Genomic DNA, 22,243 nt, shown 5'->3' on the forward strand with positions numbered 1-22,243 from the left:
TTGTAAAGTCTGAATCCAATAACCTAAAGATCCATGACTTATATGAATACATGAACTTTATGTGGAGACATGAGAGTGAATCAAGTTCAATAAATAATCAAAATGGCTTATAGTATACGAATAAAACTGGGTACCTTATTCTGGTAACAGTATTGGATGCGGCCCACTCTATAGTTGTTACAATTTGTTGTGAAGTGCTACAAACAAAGTGATCCTTATTCGTTCATGTATTGACATGAGCAGTGGGGGCGTCTTATCTTATCATAAGATTGGACAAAAAATTAAGTCACTCTTACTTTATAACGCTGTTTACTGTTTAAGACTGACTATTTCAAAGCGATGGCCTAGGTAACTTGACCTGAATCCTGAGCTAACTATAAAATCCTATTTATTCAGGATTATCCTTAGATTTTCATAGGTGAGAGTTGACTCAACAACGCCGGCTCAATAAGCCTCCCATTTCAAGGATAAGACCAGGTAGATAGCTGAGGATATAGGGTGCAAGACGGAATTAACTCCTACCCGCTTTTAGGGATAGTGGAGAGTTTGTTCCCTTAAGTGTTGACTCTGGGTCTTAAACAAAAGGCCCCATCCTCTCCTTGACTCAAGAGAGACTCAGTTTAGTGATTAGATCACAAACCTATTGTTCATTAGAGGATCGGTGGGACTTAAGGATCAAGATTCATCTCGGGGGTAAAACAACTTTTAACTCAACCGTTATTACGCACAACCTGTGAAGGGTTGACTTACTTATCATGCTTATATAAAATGGACACATAATATATCTAAAGTGAGGGGAGTGCAACTACAGGCTATAGTGGACAATCCTGTTATTTAATGAATGTTGATTAACTAGGTTAAAGAGTTTAACCAGTTAGTCTCGGATCGTTGGAGGCCATGATGGTTCATCAGGTCTCCTTGCTAGCTCACTATGAACAAAATTAAAGAACTAAATGAAGTGAGAATTTGAAATGTTCAAATTCGGGTTTAAGGAAAAATTGTATTTTATATGAGATATAATTTACAATTAAATAATTAATTTATTAATCTATTATTTTTTAGAGTATTCTTGAACATTAGCATGATAGTGTTTTTTAAACTTGATTAATATGATTAATCAAAGTTAGGTGTCAAAAACAATTTAATATGTGATATTAAATTTGTTTTTAAAATATGTTCTAAATTATGAAAATATTCTTTTTCATAAAAATTGATTTATTTATTTTTAAAATTAGTTAGTGGAAAAATCCAATTGTTGGATTTTTCCACTCACGAAGTTGACTTAGAAGTGGCACTTCTAAAGCTTGACACCTAAAGATTACATGCTAGTGAAGTTTGAGGTGGAAGACATGCAAGATAGGATTTTGCATGTAATTTTGTCTATAAATAGTTTGGTTGTTGAATTTCGTAAGAACTAATGCTTCTTTGACTTTTCACTTGACTCTTCCACCAAAATCTCTTTACTCTCCACTTTTCTAGAGTGAAATTTCCTTGTCTTCACTAACAAAACGATCCCACCTCCATGTTTTTCAATCAGATAATAGCGAGGATTTTTTGTTGGTGGTGTCAATCGAGCACGGAGAGGAAGATTGCGATGGATTCTATAAAGGTTGTATTTTCTAACAGTTTATGCATGCTTATTCTAAGTTTTATATAATTAGAACATTATCAATCCTTGCTTCTGCTGTGCATGTTGTTTTTTATATTCCAACAATTGGTCCCAAAGCATGCTTATAACGTTCTATTACATATTGGTGGTTGTTTTTTCATTTATTGATTGAATTGTTAGCTAAAGTGGATATATTACGGTTTTGGCAAGAGTTTTATTTTGATTTCTTGTTGAAATTTGTAATTGCTCACATGTATATGAGCTTTAATGTGTGGCAAAGGGTCTGTATATTTGCTTGAGTCATTAGAGTTGTTCTTAAGCTGTAATTGTTCGGTTCCGGGAAAGAGGACAAGATCAATTTTGGAGAAGAAATCAGTACAGACCCGAAAGTCACCTCCTAAACCCGATTTTTGTTTTCAGACCCACTACCAGAACCGAGAACCCGGTGGCCCGACCCGATTTGATGGCTCCTTTGTGCGTGCCTGCTTCAACTCACTCCAGCCAACCTGCACGCCTTCTTTCATTGACTGACCCCTGCGTTCGTTGACGGTCTAGTTGACTTGGTTGAGCCTGTTTGACTAGTTTAACCTGGTTTTTGAAGTTTCTAAGCCTGTTCGAGTGTTTTTTGGCTGACTCGGGTTGGTTTAAAGAGTTTGAAGCCGGTTCGAGGGAGCTATTTGCTGATTTTTGTAATAAATTTAATTGCTTGTTTGCTTTTAATGCCAAAATCGGTCCACTTTAGTGTTGTTTAAGTATTATGCATGTGATGTATGATATTATTTTATTATGTGTGCATAAAGTATGCCATATAGTTTTTTATAAAGGCCCAACATAGGATAAGCATGTGGCATATATTGGATATATATTATAAGTGTTATAGTGTATATAGTATGCATCCTTAGTTTTAATATAAGTGATATATAAAAGCTTATTTCTTTAAGGAAGCATGTTATAGATGAATTTTCTAGGGTTATAATTGTTATAAAATAACCTAGAATTTTAAAATCTATAACAAAAATAAGATGCATGCTCACCTAGGGTTAACCGATGCATTTCAATCATCTTTTTTTAAGAGTTAGAATAGGTCGATTACTTGTAAAACAAGAGTTTATTACTTACCCGGGGAGATCTTGTCTAAGGTTGGGGTACTTAAATTGACGGTTTATGGAACACCTCCTACCTGGAGATCAAACTAGCATCTAATTCAATAACCCTAGTTTTATAAGCATGCATGAGTGGTGTAAGATAATAAAATTGGTTTATCACCTAGACATCATAGGTTAATATCGGTATAAGAGTTATACTAGGAAAAATCACCTAGACTTAGGTTGTTTAATTAGTCGAAACATTCCTAAGTAAAGATTTACCCAAAAACAAGAAGAACATTTCAGTGGGAGTTTAATAACATATATGATATGTTGTTGGAACGCTTCAGTGGAAATAACGTATATGATATGTTGTTAGAACACTTCAGTGGGAGATTAATAACATATACAATATGTTGTTTTTTAGCTCTCGTGTCACTAAGAGTTCACATTGAGATTCATGCTTCATTTTGTGTCACCTTGGAAGTAACCTCCATTCGGAAAGTGTTTGCATGAATCAAGATCTAGATGAATAGGGGAAGTTGTTCACAATAAAATCAAATATATAATGTTTTGATTTTAATTCTCACGTCCTTAGAGAGTTCACACTGTGAGATTCATATTACGAATGTCACCTTGGAAGTGATCTCCATTCGGAAAGTGTTTGAATGAATCAAGATCAAGGTGAATAAAGGAAGTTGTTCATTATAAAATCATTGATTTCAACTCTCACGTCCCTAGAAAGTTCACACTGTGAGATTCATACAACGCTTCGTGTCACCTCATTTGAAAAGTATTTGAATGGATCAAGCTCAAGGTGAATGGGGGAAGTAGTTCCTAGTAAGTGGGTGAAGGATATGTGTCGATGTGTTCTGTGATCTCTTCCGTTGGTTTAGACCATGAGATTCCTATGTTGCACCTGTTGGGTAGCTTTAAACGACCCTTGCTAGTCGTTTAACGATGGCTATCCCATCGGAGGGTTGTAATATGGGATTCATAACAACTCAAACTCTAGAAATGGATAGGATTTCTTAGGTCGTTTCCCAATTTTGACTGTCCAATTGGGTAGCATCGTTGGAGCCGCTAATCTCTGAGATCTGAAAATAGAGGGTTACACTTACAGAATTACTAAGTGTTAGTAAGTTCTTGACTGAAAACGGTAGCTAAATGACTATCAAAATATGAGTTATGCTGGAGATAGTATTTAGTCAAGAATGTCTTTCTTTAGTGAAGGAGTATTTGATTGCAATGTCTTTCTTTAATGAAGGAGTATTTGATTGCCCCTCGATAGCACTTATTCTGACTCACTATAGTATTATTGCAAATAAAATAATGAGATTTGGGTACGTTATTACTTTGCTAAAATCTGATTGGATTTAAAAGTAATTCTCTAATTAGAATTTGTTTATAATTTCAACATGTTGAATTCTTCAAATTTACTCATTTCCAACACTTTTAACGGTAAATCAACATGGAAATCGAATATACTAGTAGTTGATGATTTAGACTATGTTTTAACAGAGGAATGTCCTTTATCTCCCAATTCTGCTACTTACCAGAAAGCACAACAAAGTAAATATGATTTATTTGTCATTAAGATGTGCTTGGTAGAAAATGATATGTTAACCTGTATAATGGATTCAGGAGCCACTAATCATATCTATGCTTTTGCTCAGGAAATCAATTCTTGTAGACAATTTACAGAAGGCGGAGCAACCTTTAAGGTAGGGACATCGGAGAGGTTGTTTCGGCTAAAGCAATGGAAGATATAAATTTATTTATTGGAGATAGACACATTTTACTTGAAAATGTTTATTACATTCCTTCCATGAAAAGGAATTTGATTTCTATCTCATGTTTACTAGAACAAAATTACAAAGTTTCTTTTGAATATAATGAAATGTTCATTATTTCAAAAGGGAATATAGTATGTTCTGCAAATCTAGAGAATAATGTATACGTGTTAAAACTAACTGAGGTAAAAGCCGTTTTAAATATAAAGATGTATAAAACAGCTGAAACTAAAATAAGAAATGAAAAAAAATTCTCCAAACGCCTATCTTTGGCACTTAAGACGAAGTCACATTAATCTCAATAGAATTAAGAGATTGGTTAAGAATGGACTTCTAAACTATTTAGAAGATAACTCTTTACCGCCGTGTGAATCTTGTCTGAAGGGTAAGATGACAAAAAGATCTTTTACTAGAAAAGGTTTTAGAGCCAAAGGACCCTTAGAGCTGGTACATTCAGACCTCTGTAGTCTGATGAATGTTAAGACGAGAGGAGGATATGAATATTTCATCAGCTTCATCGATAGGTATGACTACATTTACCTAATACATTATAAGTTCAATACACTTGAAAAGTTCAAGGAATATAAGGTACAGGATGAGAACCAATTAAGTTCAATACACTTGAAAAGTTCAAGGAATATAACACTTCGATCAGATAGAGGTGGTGAATACATGGACTTAAAATTCCATGACTATTTGATAGAACACGAAATTCAGTCACAACTCACAGTACCTGGCACACCTTAACAAAATGGTGTTGCTGAAAGGAAAAATAGAACCCTGTTGGATATGGTTCGTTCTATGATGAGCTATGCCCAGTTGTCAAGTTCTTTTTGGGGTCACGTAGTAGGGACTATGATGTAAAGGTAGTTCCCTCGAAAAGTGTTTTAGAAACACCTTACGAGTTATGAAGAGGATGTAAAGGTAGTTTACATCACTTCAAGATTTGGGGTTGTCCAGCATATGTGTTGGTACAAAACCTAAAGAAACTTAAACATCGTTCAAAGATATGCCTATTTGGAGGCTATCCCAAAGACACAAGAGGTGGTTATTTTTATGATCCTCAAGAAAATAAATATTTTATGTCGGAAAATGCAACATTTCTAAAGGAAGACCACGTTAAAAATAGTCAACCTCGCAGTGAGATAACTAGAGAAACTACAGATAGATGAGCAAGAGTTGTTGATCGAGCAGGTCCTTCAACAAGAGTTGTTGATGGATCTGGTATTCCACATCCTTCTAAAGAGTTGAGAATGCATCGACGTAATGAGAGGGTTGTGCAATAGCCTGACTGATACATAGGTTTAACTGAACTCAGGTCGTCATACCTAATGATGGCTTAGAGGATCCATTGACTTTTAAACAAGCAATGGGTGATATGGATAAAAACCAGTAGATAAAAGCCATGGACCTCAAAATTCAGTCTCGGATCTTATAGACCAACCAGAAAGGGTAAAATCCATTGGTTGCAAATGGATCTACAAGAGAAAATGAGACCAAGCTGGTGAGGTAAAGACCTATAAAGCTAGACTCGTGGCAAAAGGGTTTTCTCAAAGAGAGAGGATGGATTATGAAAAAACCTTCTCTCCGGTTGTCATGATCAAGTCTATTAGAATACTCTTGTCCATTACCACCTTTTATGATTATGAAATTTGACAAATAGATATCAAGATAGCTTTTTTGAATGGCTATCTTGAAGAGAGTATCTATATGTCTCAACCAGAGGGGTTTATTGCACAGGGTCAAGAGAAAAAGTTTTACAAGCTTAATAGATCCATTTATGGGTTAAAACAAGTGGCTCGATTCTGGAATATGAGATTTGATACTACGATCATATCTTATGAGTTTGAATGGAATGTTGATGAACCTTGTGTTTACAAGAAGATTGTCAACATTACTGTAGCTTTTCTGATTCTATATGTTGATGATATTCTACTCGTTGGGAATGAAGTAGAATTTCTAGCTGACATTAAGACATGGCTAGCCACGCAATTCCAAATGAAGGATTTGGGAGAAGCATGATATGTTCTTGGGTTCCGAATCGTTCAGAACCGCAAAGACAGAACGATAACCTTGTCTCAAGCATCTTATATAGACAAGATGTTATCTCGATATAAAATGCATGATTCCAAGAAAGGTATGTTGCCTTTTAGGCATGGAATGCATCTATCTAAGAAACAGTGTCCTAAGACACCTTAAGAGGTTGAGGTTATGAAATGAATACCATATGCATCAGCATTAGGGTTTTTAATGTTTGCCATGTTGTGTACTCGTCTCGACATATGCTATACACTTGGAATTGTTAGTAGATTTCAGTCCAATCCTAGATATGATCATTAGACTGCCGTTAAAAACATCCTCAAGTATTTTCGGAGAATGGGGGACTATATACTCATGTATGGTGCTAAGGATCTAATCCTTGTTAGATACACTGATTCTAACTTTCAGACCTATATAGATTCTAGGGAATCTACTTCGGGGTAAGTATTCACTCTGAACGGAGGAACTATAGAGTGGAGGAGTATCAAACAAAGTTGTATTGTTAACACCAACATTTGAACTGAGTATGTAGCTACCAGTAAAGTAACTAATGAAGTGGTATGGCTCAGAAAGTTCTTGAACAATTTGGAAGTTGTTCCAAATATCCATTTGTCTATCACTCTTTATTGTGATAATAATGGTGTAGTTGCTAACTCAAAGGAACCTAGATGCCATAAGCGCAAAAGACACTTTAAGCGCAAGTACCATCTCATCAGGGAGATCGTACACCAAGAAGACGTGATTGTCACGCAGATTCCCTCTGAAGACAACTTGGTCGATCCATTTATAAAGGCCCTCTCGGCTACAGTGTTAGAGGGAAACCTAGTGGGACTAGGATTGCGAAATAGATAGAACTAGGGCAAGTGAGAGAAGTAATGGGTATCTGATGCCCTAGTTTATTGTTTTTATTCTCTCATTACTCAACATTGTATATATACTTGTGTATATATATGTAAAATCCATTGGAGTTTTAGTCCAAGTAGGAGCTTGTTGGGTTATATTTTCTAAAACTTGTAGTTTGTCATGTTAAACATATTCTATTATCAATAAGGATGTTATTGACGTTTATTCAATAAAACTGTTATTGAATATGTGAATTGCACTTGTAAAATCTAAATCCAATAAACTAAAGATCCATGGCTATTATATGAATACATGAACTTTATGTGGAGACATAAGCATGGATCAAGTTCAGTGAATAGCCAAAATGATCTATAGTATACGAATAAGGCTAGGAACCTATTCTGGAAACAATATCGAATGCGGCCCACTCTGTAGTTGTTACAATTTGTTGTAAAGTTCTATAAACGAAGTGATCCTGATTCGTTCATGTATTGACATGAGAAGCGGGGGTATCCTATGTAATGAGTTTGTATAAGACCAGACCAAAAATTAAGTCACTCTTACTTTATAACGTTGTTTGCTGTTTAAGACTGACTATTTCCAAGTGATGACCTAGGTAACTTGACCTTATCCTGAGCTAAATATGAACTCCTGTTTATCTAGGATTATCCTTAGATTTGTATGGGTGAGGGTTGGCTCAACAACGTCGGCTCAAGAAGCCTCCCATTTAAAGGGTAAGACCGGGTAGATAGTTGGGGACATAGGGTGCAAGACGAAATTCACTCCTACCCGCTTTTAAGAATAGCAGAGAGGTTATTCCCTTAAGTATTGACGCTGGATCTTAAACAAGGAGCCCCACTCTCTCATTGTCCTGAGAGGAAATCAATTTACTGATTGGATCACAAACTTATTTTTCATTAGAGGATCGGTGGGACTTAAGGATCAAGGTGTAATCTCGAGGGTAAAACATGACCCAACTGTTATTACAAATTTACTTATTGGATCACAAACTTATTTTACTTATCATGCTTATATCAAATGAACACAAAATATATCTACAGTGAGGGGAGTGCAACTACAGGCTATAGTGAACAGTCCTGTTAGTTAACAAATGTAGATTAACTAGGTTAAAGAGTTTGACCGGTTAGTCTCGGGTCGTTTGAGCCCATTATTTGTAGGTCTCATGGATCTCTTGCTAGATCACTATGGAAAAAAATTGAAGAACTAGGTGAGTGAGAATTTGAAATGTTCAAATTCTGGCTTGAGGGAAAATTGTATTTTATATGAGATATAATTTATAATTCAATTATTTATTTATTAATTAATTATCTTTTAGAGTATTCTTGAACATTGGAATGAAAGTATTTTTAAACTTGATTAATTGTTGGATTTTCCCACTAAGTGGACTTTGAAGTGACACTTCCAAAGCTTGACACCTAAAGATTACATACTGGTGGAGTTTGGGGTGGAAGACATGTAAGATAGGATTTTACATGTAGTTGTCTATAAATAGTTTGGTTTTTGAATTTTGTAAGAAATAATGCTTCTTTGACTTTTCACTTGACTTTTCCACCAAAATCTCTTTACTCTCCACTTTTCTAGAGTGAAATCCCTTGTCTTCACTAATAAAACAGTCCCGCCATTGTATTCTTCAATTGGAGAATAGCGAGGATTTATAGTTGGTGGTGTTGATCGAGCACATAGAGGAAGATTGTGATGGATTCTACAAAAGTTGTATTTTCTAACCCTTTATGCATGTTTATTCTTAGTTTTATGTAATTAGAACATTATTGATCCTTACTTCCACTGTGCATGTTGTTCTTTATGTTCCAACACCTGTGTCCGCCTCAGTTATGGAGGGTGGTAGGAAAGCTTCAGAAGATCAGGGTAGCAAAAGAAGACTGGAGTTGGAGGAAAGATTACGAGCAATTAAAGGTGCGGATATATATGAGGATGTTGATGCAACAAAATTATGTTTAATCTCAGGTGTAGTGATCCCATCTAATTTTAAGACTCCGAATTTTGAACAGTATAACAGAAGCATGTGTCCAAGAAGTCACCTGGTTATGTACTGCCAAAAAACGTTTGGCGTACGCTCATTAGGATAAACTATTGATACATTGCTTCCAAGATAGCTTTGTTGGCCCAGCCTCTCACTTGTATATGCATGTGGATGATTCACAAGCGCATAAATGGAAAGATCTCACTGATTCATTCCTTAAGTAATAAAAATATAATATCGATATGGCACCAGACCATTTAGACATCCAACAAATGGAGAAGAAGAGTGTTGAAACATTTAAAGAGTATGCACAGTGATGGAGAGAGATGGTCGCACAAGTGCAACCCTCTTTTACCGATAGAGAATTGATAGTTATGTTCATAAATACCCTTCGAGCCCTGTACTATGACAGGATGATTAAGAGTGCCTCACCCAACTTCTCAAATATCATAGCAATAGGACAAAGGATCGAGTTTGGGATGAAGAATGGAAGAATTACCGATTTCGCTTCAGGATTAGGGAAAATGACGACTCCAAAGAAGAAGGAAACAGAGATGCACGAGTTGAGCTCGACCAGAAGAACAACACATACCCTGATCAATTGTTGGACAAACAAATTATTTTCCTAACGATCAGAATTGAGGACAAAATCAATTTGTTCTGTCAAATCAAATAAATACAAGGAATAATTGGAAGCAAACCCACTTTGATCCTTTACCCATGTCATATACTGAACTTTTTCCACAATTGTTAAAGAATCATCAAGTAGCCATTATACCTCAAGAGCCACTACAGTCACTGTAGTGTAAGGTGTGAATATCATGTTGAGGCAGTAGGGCACTCTATTAAGAATTGTTATACCTTGAAAGCTAAAGTACAAAGTTTAGTTAAGGTCGACTGGTTAAAATTAAAGAAGACCAGAGAAGAACCGGATGTCAATCAAAACCCACTCCCAAACCATGAAAATCTTGTCATAAGTATTGTTGATACACCCTTAAAATGTTGTAAGGATAATGTTCATTATTGGACTACACGGATGGAGACTCTTTTCCTAACACAAAGCTGGTTATATATTGATGAGAGTCAACAGTAATGACGTGAGTAGAATGGGCTGCATTGGTAAAAAGGGATGTTTGCTTCACTTTGGAATAAATGGACATTCTATATAGAATTGTGTAGAATTCCAAAGAGAAGTACAAAAATTGATGGATGCAAAAAAATTTGATGGTAAACCAAGTAAACATGCAGGAAGTCGAGGTTGATATGATTTTTGGCACTTCATCTTCAAGAGAAACTACAAAAAGAGCATCATCTATACGAGAACCATTAATCATTCATGATGAAAAGAAGTCCAGGATAGTCCCTATATCCAAAATTCAAAGGGTAATGACTATTGAAATACCAAGTCCTTTTGCTTACAAGGACAGTCAAGTTGTACCACGGAGGTATGAATGCCAGTTCATTACAAATAGCATTAATTCTATAGCAATTGGAGGAATGACTCATAGTGGGAAATGTTATAAACTAGATAGTCTGAAAATAGTTTAAAAGAAGATAAGGCCCACCAGCGAATGGGTAAAGCTGATGAGATGACGAATGAGAATGATCTAAATGATTTAAGCAAAGTTTTTGTAGAAAAAGCCACAATAACTGGAAAGAAGACGAATCTCGAGCCCATCTCCGAAGAAAAAGAGCTCAAGTTTCTAAAGTTTATTAAACAAAGTGAATATACAGTAATAGAGCAGTTACATCGTACTCCAGCTCGTATATCGATATTGTCATTATTCATGCACTCTAAACCACACCGCAAGGTTATGAGTCATGACATTTCTGTGAATCCACTTAGTAAAATTGTAAAGATTATAACTGCTACAAATTGTATCTCCTTTACAGATGAAGTGATCCCTCATAAGGTACGAGGCACACAAAGGCTTTGCACATATCAGTGAAATGTAACGTTCACCATGTAGCCAGAGTCCTTGTTGATAATGGATCATCACTAAACATAATGTTGAGATACACTTTGATGAAACTCCCCGTAGAACCCCCTACTTGAGACCAAGTTCCATGGTGGTTACAGCCTTTCCCGGAGCTCGTAAGGAGGTGATATGAGATATAGAAATGCCACTAAAAATTGGACCTACCACTTTCAACGTGTCATTTCAGGTTATGAATGTTAACTCTTCTTATACTTTTTTGCTCCTGCGATCGTGGATCCATTCGGCAGAGGCACTCCCATCTTCACTTCATCAAAGGGTGAAGTTCAGTGTAAAGGGTGGTTAGACCATTGTTTATGGAGAAGACATGTTTATCAAAAAAACTTCGACACTTTCCTATATTGAAGCAACATAAGAAGCTTTTGAATGCTGAACCAAATCATTTGAAGTTGCGAATGCTATTCTCTTTCCGACGGAAGGTTTGGATATTGGTCATTATATCTCTCGAACATTCATGATGATTGCAAAGACAATGATAAAGAGTGGTTATCAGATACACAGAAGTTTGGAAAAGCATAATTAAGGAAGCCCATAAGTGATCTCTCTTCCTAAGGCTAAGGAAAGGTTTGGATTGGGATATAAACTGACAACTTCTGAAGGGAGAGGGTTTGAGTGGAGAAGAAGGAAAACAGAAGTGCATGTCTCGAAGGACATAAGGTTGAACCAGGTAGAATTCATATATCTAAGTTGTCTGAAACTTTCAAGCAAGGGGAATTACTCTTCGACGATAAGCAAATAAGGGAATGCTCCAGGGATTTGAGGCCTTGATTGTTGTTATCTTTGAAAATACTCATTCATCTTGTCAATTGGTTTATACTTGTTCGCCAGAATTTGAGTTGAACAATTGGGAGATCAAGAGGATGTCAAGCGTCACTAAAGGATTGCCAAAGTAATGATGTTTTTTATGCACCCTATGGTTGTGCCTAAAGCCATAGGGATTCCTTTGTTAATGAAGGCATCTTTTAGCACTTTTTGTCATAAGAAGTTTTATTTTCAATGTCTGGTAGCAATATGTACTTTTGTGGTTAAAGAAATTAAAAAATGAGCGAATCTATTTCTATCCCAATCGTTGTGTCTGTTCTATTTCGCTTTAAAACATATTTTTTCCACTTCTTTTTGCCTCTTTTACCTTTTACCAATACAATTCAAGGTCAACAATAGGTATGCTGGAGATGAAAACAACGTTGATGTATTTGTTGATTTTGAAGGTCCAATCTGTAATCTTGAATAGAGTATGAAAGATGAATGCGAGGTATCACCCGAATTAATAAGGATGATAGGGTAGGAGGAAAAGAGAACTATGTCATATCAAGAGCCTTTGGAGATTATTAATTTAGGGACACTGGAATAGGTGAAAGAAGTACAAATTGACACTTTGGCTTTGGACAAGATCGTTTGAATCTTATGGCTTTGCTTCTTGAATATAAAGACATATTTGTCTGGTCCTACTAGGATATGTCAGGTTTGGACACAAAGATTATGATGCATTGATTACCACTCAAGCCTGAGTGTAAGCCTATACGAAAAAAGCTTCACAAAATGAAGCTGGAGATGTTGATCAAGATAAAGAAGGAAATTAAGAAGCAATTTGATGCAGGATTCTTAGCAGTGACTAAGTACAGAAAGTGGGTTGCAAATATTGTCCTGGTCCCAAAAAAGAACGGAAAGTTAGAATGTACATTGACTAGAAAGATCTAAGTCGTGCAAGTCCAAAAGATAATTTTCTCCTCCCTCACATTGATGTACTAGTAGATGATACTACTGGGTATTCTACTTTTTCGTTTATGGATGGATTTTTAGGATACAATCAGATAAAGATGGCTCTAGAAGATCAAGAAAAGACAACGTTGATCACCTTATGAGGGATGTTTTGTTATAAAGTCAGGTCTTTCGGTTTAAAAAATGTAGAGGCAACTTACTTGAGAGCTATGGTAACGTTATTCCATGACTTGATGCATAAAAAAAAAAATTGAAGTCTACGTGGATGATATGATAGCCAAGTCTAGACCTAGAGAGGAACATATGGTCACCCTTCGCAAGCGTTTCGAGAGACTACGAAAGTTCCAGTTAAAGTTGAATCCAACGAAGTGCATATTTGCAGTATCGTCCGGAAAATTGTTGGATTTCATTGTCAGTCAAGAAGGTATTAAAATAGATCCAGACAAGATTAAGGCAATAGTGGATTTGAAACCACAGAAAACCAAAAAGGAGTTTAGAAGTTTTTTGGTGAGATAAAATTACATTGCACGATTTATTTCACATTTAACTCAAACCTGTGAGCCAATACTAAGACTTTTTCACAATAGTGAAATATGTCCTTGGAATGAAGATTGCCAAAATGCTTTCGATAAAATCAAAGATTATTTACAAAGTCCTTTAATACTCGTCCCACCAACTCTAAGATGACCGTTAATCTTATACTTAACGATAAAGGAAGAATCCATAGGATGTATGTTGAGGTAGCACAACTCTACAAGAAGAAAAGAGCAAGTTGTTTATTATTTGAGCAAGAAGTTCACAAGCTACGAGTCAAAGTACTCATTGTTAAAAAAAAACATGTTATGCCTTAGCATGGATAGCTCAAAGACTAAGACAGTATATGTTGTACTATACGACATGACTTATCTAAAAAGTTGATCCTACATTTTCGAAAAGTTGTCTTTTTCTGTGAGGATAACCAAATGACAAGTATTGCTATCATAGTATGATATTGTCTGTCACTAAAAAAGCCATTAAAGGGAGTGCAATCGTCGATTGCCTAGCTGAATTACCAGTTGAAGACTATGAGCCAATGAAATTTGAATTTCTAGATGAAGACATCATGACGGTATCCACATTGAATGTGACACAAGATCCTGACACATGGGCAATGTTGTTTGACGGAGCCACGAACAGTAGGGCATGGTATATGGGCTATTTTAATATCTTCTGATAGGAAGTTGTATTCTCTAACTGTAAACTATAGTTTGATTGCACGAACAATATGGCTGAGTATGAAGCATGCAGTATGAGGGTTCAAATGACTTATGTCATGTTTATTAAAAATTTGAAGTTTATGGGGACTCTCTTTTGGTTGTACATCAACTAAATGGGGAGTGGGAGACGAGAGGCTCTAATTTGATTCCCTATAATAAGGATATCCTTGAATCGACCCAAGCTTTTGAGTTAATCACATTGGAGCATGTCCTATGCGAAAAAAACCAGGTTGCAGATGCATTGGTCGCTTTATCTGCCATGTTTAATGTGGCTTATAATGAAGAAATTCAACTTATAAGTATTGAAAAACGTTAAGTGACGGCACACTACATAAGCATTGAGCAAGAACCCGATGGGAAGCCTTGGTACTATGACATTAAGCACTACATCACATGTCGAGAATATCCCCCGAGAGCATCGAAAAATAGTAAGTGCACCATTAGAAAGTTGGCCATGGGTTTCTTTCTTAATGGAAAAATGTTGTACCAGAGACATTATGATATAACCCTCTTGAGATGTGTTGATGCTTTGGAGGCCAAAAGAGTTCTAAAAGAAGTTCCTGAAGGAGTTTGCGAGACATACGCAAATGGGCACATGATGGCAAGACAAGTTTTACGTGCTGGTTATTATTGGTTGACCATGGAATCAAATTGCATCAAATATGCAAGAAAATGCCACAAATGCCAAATATATGCAGATAAAGTACATACTCCAGCTTCCTCTCTACATGTGCTAATGGCCCCGTGGCCTTTTTCTATGTGGGGCTTGGATGTAATTGAGCTAGTCGAGCCAAAGGCGTCAAATGGTCACTATTTCATCTTTGTAGCCATAGACTATTTTACTAAGTGGGTGGAGACAACGTTGTACAAAAGCATTACTAAACAAGTTGTTGTCAAGTTCATAAGGAAAGATATCATATGTCGGTATGACTTGCCTGAGCGTATCATCACTAACAATGGAAGGAACTTGAATAACAAGTTGATGAAGGAATTATGTACGAAGTTCAAAATTGAACACTTTAACTATACTCCGCCCTAAGATGAATGGGGCAATAGAGCCAGCAAATAAAAATATCAAGGGAATTATTGAAAAGATGATCGTCATATATAAAGGTTGGCACGAAATGTTACCATTTGCATTACATGGTTACTGAACATCAGTTCGTACATCAACTGAGGCAACACCATTTTATTTGGTGTATGGTTTGGAGGTTGTCTTGCCCATTGAGGTTAAACTGTCATCCCTTAGAGTAATTCAAGAAGCAGAGTGGATTCAAGCGAGACAATAGCAGTTAAATCTCATAAAAGAAAGAAGAATAGCTCCATTATGTAGAGGACAACTATATCAAAAGAAAATGACACGTGCATATGATAGAAAGGTTCGACGTCGTTGCTTCCAAGAGCGAGATTTGATGTTAAAAAGGATCCTGCCATTTCAAAAGGATCATAGAGGAAAGTGGACTTCCAGTTATAAAAAACATGGTGCGGTGAAAAAGGCATTATCTGGGGAAGTTTTAATTATGACAAATATGAACAAGAATGATTTCCCAACCCATTAAATGCAGATTTCGTAAAGAAATATTATGTATAAAAGGAGTAACTTCAGCTCATGTGATATGCCAACTCTTGTAGAAATTTGTCAAAGTTGTTGTGAACCCCCAATTCCGCAGTGGCATGAAAGATAGCAGCCCTAAGGTCTTGCTTGTCTAAGTCTATGTTAGTTCCTCTATAGAGTAGCTAACCAACTTCTAGGAGAAACATAATTGATTGCATTAATTTCGATATTCGTTATTATCTTATTACTAAATCAATGCTGCTAGTTATGGACACCCTAATATTCTCGCAGAATTTATGGTTCTTGATTTGTTCAGACTTTCATATCTTTGTGAGATCCTAGAGTTGTATTCTTGGTTCCAGTATAAAAGAGACTTGTGGTGGACCTTTTCAAAAACCAAACTGATATATTGATGAATTCATATGAGTTGTTTCGTACACTTTGATTTTTTTTTAGAATATAAGAGAAGAGAAAATAATGGTATGGGGGAGTCTATAGTGAGCACTTGCATGCATATATACATAGCTTATACTTGTTTGTATTTTGCGATTGAGTAACATGAAATTGTGTCCCGAGGCGTTTGTTTATCCCTGACCCTTGACACTTTTTGTTGCGATGGCGCTTGTTTATCCCTGACTCTTGACACCATTTGTTGAGGTGATGCTTGTTTATCCCGGCTCCCAACGTTTTTTTTTTTGCTTCGATGGCGCTTGTTTATCCTTGGCCTCTAGCTCTTTTTTTTTTTTTTTAATCTCATCACGGGGCACTTGTTTCATCCCTGGCCCTTGACACCATTAATACATTTGAAATATTTTATCTCAACAAAATAGTGGCTACGCCTTCGTCCACTTTCTAATTCTACAAGGATGTACAAAGGGGGCATGTTGTAGTCACTTATTTTTGTTTGGCCTCTTTTAAATGAATTTGAATTAACATGTCATTTTGTTTTTTGTGTTATTTTAATTAAGCCTAAATTTCATATACATGTTGATTTGTGGAGTTTTTTTTGTTATTTTTTTCAGTTTGATTAGAGTACCTAATTTAGTTATGGAAAAAGGAGACAGAGTAAAATTTAGAATTGGGATTTGGTTAGTCTAAGGCTCTAACCCATTTTGGTTCAAGCTATTTTTGTTAAAATGTGAAATTAAAAATAAATCCAATCAAAAGATAAAAATACAATTGTAGTAGTGTTTTGGATTTTATAAACCCATCTTTCTCAACCAAAAACCCTACTTTAGCCTTCTTCAATCTCCTCCTCTCAAGAGCAAAAACATCCATGTTCTTCTCTTCTAGTAGCTCGAAATCCCCATCTTTCTTACAAAAGAATATTTCACCAAAGATCAAAATAGAGAGCACGAACGAAAAATCACATTTACTTAGAGGTTGCATTTGGTAGGACTTGGTCCCAAGACTCTGCATCCTCAAACAACTAGTGGGTTTCGTGTTTTCTTTCATTTTTTTTTTGTTTTTTTTTTCCTCTTTCATTTGATCTCTTAAATTTCACTTTTTTTCTTTTCTCGGTGCCCGAAAAAAAGAAAAAAAGAAAATGTATTAGATTCTTTGTTATATCACTATTATTTTTTTTTTGCTATTATTTTTTTCTTTATCATATAGTTGTTATCTAGCCTTACATGTATTTTTTATGGATCTATTGTTACTGTTTATTTTATTTTCAACTTATTCATTTATTTACATTTTTTTGCTATCTCTTTCCCTAGGTTGTCTATAGAGTTCTTTCGAATCTTGCTTAAAAAAAGTATGTATAGAAGAAATAGAGATAGGTTAAAAAAAAAAAAAGGGGGCATACCTTAAAGTGAATGTTTGTACTCTTTGCTTTGTTTAAAAAAAAAAACATAGTTGGGATTGGGAGAGAAAGAAGTAGTAAAACAAAATAAATGGAAAAAGTGATGATTTAGTTAAAAAAAATAATATAAAATAAAACTTTATATATATTAGGGTGTTCTAATGGGCTACCGTCCCACATTTCATATGTATTTTGTTTGCTTTCTTTTTTTTTTTTTTTTTCTTTTCCTTCCTTATTTCTTTACTGTTTTTATTTTAGTTTAGCATTAAATGTAGTCTATTTTCTATATTTGTTTTTTTATTTTCTGTTTTATTTATATTTTTGCTTTTTTAACATGAAAGCATTATATATTTATCTCTATGATTAGCATCTTGATTTGATTTACTTAATTTATTTCAATTATAGTGTTGCTTATTGTGTCATTAGCATTTTCTTATTTTTATTTTTTCATGCATATTTTTTTTATTCTTCTTTGTGGCTAACTTAATATTTTTGACAATAGTTATTTGAATTTTATTATTATTTTTTGTTGTTTTTTTATTCATATTCACTTTTTTTAAAAAAGAAATTCTGATAACAGATTACAGAAATATTTGGGAATCCGATTTTCTAGAATCTTGAGGCGAGGAAGCCGATCCGTTGGGAGTCCAAGATCGACCTCTAATATGTTTTATTAAACTTTTAATATCCTTTGTAAATGTAATTGTTTGTTTGGTTGGTTACTTTAAATGTAACATTAAATTGTATATTTTGCTAATGTAAATTTATGTATTAATTTGATATTAATTTTTTTGGTAATATTAGTTTCAACAATTTTGTTTATTTTTCAAATCTTCAAAATTAAGGATGTACATGGTCCGGTTGGGCCGGATTGGAAGAATTTTTTGGACCAACCCAAAAATTCGGGTTTGCTAATAATGAACCCTATTAATTCATTTTTTTAGGGTCAACTCAACCCAACCCAATTCAAAATTTTCGGGATGGGTCAGGTTGAGTCACCAGTTCTTTTTTTTTTTTTTTTATTTTGAATTTTGACTGTTTTTTCGTTACTTCCTTAATCTTTTTCTATCAAACAATTTGATTTTTGTGGGTCAATAAACCTTTATATTTACAAAAGTGTACTAATTCTAAATATATTATATCAATTAATAAAAATTTAATAATAAAAAACATGTAATCTATGTGAAATTTTAGCATTTACATTAAAATACAACCACCATAAATTCAATATAAATTTAAAAGAAACTTCCTTAAATAATTCAATTCAAATGTTCAAGTTCAAAGTCTCTACTCAAAGTAGATTGAATAATTTAGGGAAAAGTAGTCGTCGTTTAGGGTTACACCAAACCGGTAGGGTCGCCGTTTCGGGTTTCATCGCCTTTAGGGTTGCGGTTCTCGAGACTACGTCTTCTTCCGAGGGTTGCCGTTTTGGGTTTTGCCAAATTGGTAGAGTCGCCGATATTGAAAAGTTTCTCCTTTCTGCCTTCATTTCGTTAGCAGCAACAGAGGGTTACAGTCGTTCAGTACCAGAGGACAGTGGCTTCGTTAGTTGACGGTGTTACTCGGTGTAGTTTTGTTAGTAGAGGACAATGAGGACGGTGTGAGGACAGTGAGAGGTACTTTAGATCTATGGAAGGTGAGGTTAGATGGTGCGTAAGTGGTCATCTTTAAGATTGAAGAAAGAATGGAGGTCGAGTTATTCGGCATCCCCTTTAGCTGCTTCCACCGGAGATCAAATTGGGATTGGGTGCTTCTTCTTCGGAGGTAAAGGATTTTGGGATGTCTGGCGGTCGTTCTGGGGAGGGTGAAGGGTCAGGTACGGTGAGTGTGACCAAAGAGGGGATGGGGGGAGGGAGGGGTTAATGGCGGGTGATCCAACGGCAGTTGAGAGGTTAATCATGATGTCTGAAGGTAATCGGGTTGAGAGGTTAAAACCGGATGGGAAGGGATTTGGGGTAGTGGTTGGACAGGGGAGGTTGGGCTCGAGTGTTGGGGTCTAGGATGTGAGAGGTATGTCTGGGAGCCTTAAGGGTGTTGGGTACTTGGAAGGAAATCGGGTTGTGAGGGCTGTTGGGTCAGGTCTTAAGGGAGTTGGGGTAAGCAGGCCTGTTGGGAGTGAGATGAGGGTGGGTGAAGGGAGTGGATTGGTGCAGAAGAAGTTAGGGATAGGTTCGAACAGTGAAGGGGCTTTGGTAGGTGGGCCGTGTGGTGCTGGGCTAGAGTTAGGAGCCTAGGGGGGGTGTAGAAGTTAGGTCGTGAGGAGGTATCACGGGCTGGGCTTATTGGAAGCGAGGATTGTTTGGTGGACGAGCGGGGTTCCCGTGGGAGGGAGTAACTGGTACTCAAAACCATTTCAGCTTAGGGGTTTGGTCAAAAGTCAGACCGGTTGGAAGAGCGGTGTGGTTCAGTTGGTTCTGGTTCCGATGTGAAAGGTGAAAGTTCTTGGGTGGCCCTTTTTGTGTTAAATTTGAGGGAAAATTTAGAGTTTATTCCCCCTTTGGTTGAAAATGACAAAGTTATTGTTGAACCTTGTGAGGAGATTATTGATGCAAGTGTATGTTTGGAGGAGAGCTGGTCAATTTGTAGATGCCAAACTCCCGTATTATGTTATTTTTCACCTTATTCAGAGAATTTGGGGATGCATAGAGATGCCAACTATTACCTTGTTGGAAAATGGGTTGATTATCTTTAAATTTCAGAAGGCCGAGTCATGGGATTGGGTGCTGGAGAATGGTCCGTGGCACTTGGGTAGCAAGCCCATCTTATTACGATAGTGGTTTTTCCTGAAACTTTTGTTTTTGATTCTGTTTCTATCTGGATCAAACTGAAGCGTGTCCCTCTAGAGTTGTGGACGGATAGGGGTTTAGCTGTGTTGGCTAGTGTCGTGGATAAACCGATCTCTTTTAATGTTGCAACAAGATAGCGGGTCAGAAGTTTATTATTCCAGTAGTGTATGAGTGGAAACCCCGTAGGTGTGCTTGTTGTGGTTCTTTTGGGCATCCAGGGGCGGTGTGTGAGAAACAAGGTGGGCAGAGAGTCAAGAATTATGTATTGTGGCGATAAATGAGGGGTGTCTAGGGGAGAATGGGGGACGTGTGAGTGTAAAGAGGGGGCAGGATTTGGGTATTGATGGGAAAGAAGTTAGCCCAGTGGTTGGAAATAGAAATGCGGGGAGTGATGACGGGTTCACTATGGTTAGTCATTTTCGGCTTGATAGAGGAGGTGTAGGGCATAGGGGAGGCAGTGGGTCATCGGGTTCCGTGCCCTTGAGAGGTAGAGTAGTTTATGGGTCCCCGAGAATTACAGGTTTTGTAAAGCACGTTGACGAACATATTCAGTTTAAAGTTTGGTGTGATGAGGGGGGAGACTCGCTAGCACTGGCTTTAATGAAGGCAGATCCTGTCTCGTTGTCAATTATGGAGGAGATGTTCGGAAGTTTGAGCAAAAGCCTAGTGAAAGGTGGTAGGTGTGATTTCTTGCAAGATTCATGATTTGGTGTTCCTGGAATGTTAGGGGATTGAATGACCTTATTAAGTGTAGGGTGGTGGTAGACTTCTTGGTTTCCTCCTCTGTTACCTTTTTTTGTTTGCTTGAGACGAGGGTTCGTCGCAAGAACTTTTATATGATGGTCGGTAGGTTTGGTGATGCTTGGAGGTGTGTGTAGTAATAGTGGGAGGGGAGTTGGGATGATCTGGGTGATGTGGCGAAAGAGTGTCTATGATTTTTTTTATAGATGTCAACGGGGATCAGTTCATTTCTGGAACCTTGGTGGATATTGTATCTAGTGCTAAGATGCATATTGGTATTGTGTATGCCTCTAATCACGTGAGTGAGAGGAGGAATTTGTGATCTCAGTTGATTGATGTGTGTGCCTCGTGGCAGCTTCCTGGAGTTGTTCTGGGGGAATTTAATACTATTCGTAGTAGTTCGGAGGATTTTGGAGGTTACCCTAGCTTGAGGAATATGGAGGAATTTGATGGAATGTTGTTGGAGGCAGTTCTGGTTGTGTTGGGTGTGACAGGTAACTGGTTTACTTGGACTAGTAAAATTCAGGGGGATGGTATCTTACGTCGGTTGGATCACTGCTTGTCTAATGAGGCGGGGAAGGCAACTTTTCCATATTCGGAGGTTAGGGCTATTTTTCTCATTGGGCGGAGGCTGATGGTTTTATTGATACTATCAGGTCAGTGTGGAGAAGGTCTGAGGATGTGTCTCCCATGGTTAGGTTTGTGCGAAATTTGAAGGTAGTGAAGAGGGTGTTACATGTTACTTCGTTTGGTAGGTGTACTTCTGTGTTATCTGAGGAGGTGCGGGTGGCTAGGAAAATTATGGAGGTTGTTCAGGCTGAGGTGGAAGAGGCGTCGCTCTGGCAGAAGGCCTGGAGTTAGGTGATATGAACAAGGCATTCTTCCATCACTGTGTTCGATCTCGTCGCAGTTGCAGTGGTTTATTTACGGTTGTGGATGCTGGGGGGATTTGCCAAATGGTGAAGTCTGAGAAGGCTCCTGGGCCCAATGGGTTTTCTTGGAGTGTAGTTAGG

Source organism: Benincasa hispida, chromosome 12, assembly GCF_027475165.1.
Source record: "Benincasa hispida cultivar pf3 chromosome 12, pf3_genome.v1.1, whole genome shotgun sequence".
Taxonomy (NCBI): Eukaryota; Viridiplantae; Streptophyta; class Magnoliopsida; order Cucurbitales; family Cucurbitaceae; genus Benincasa; species Benincasa hispida.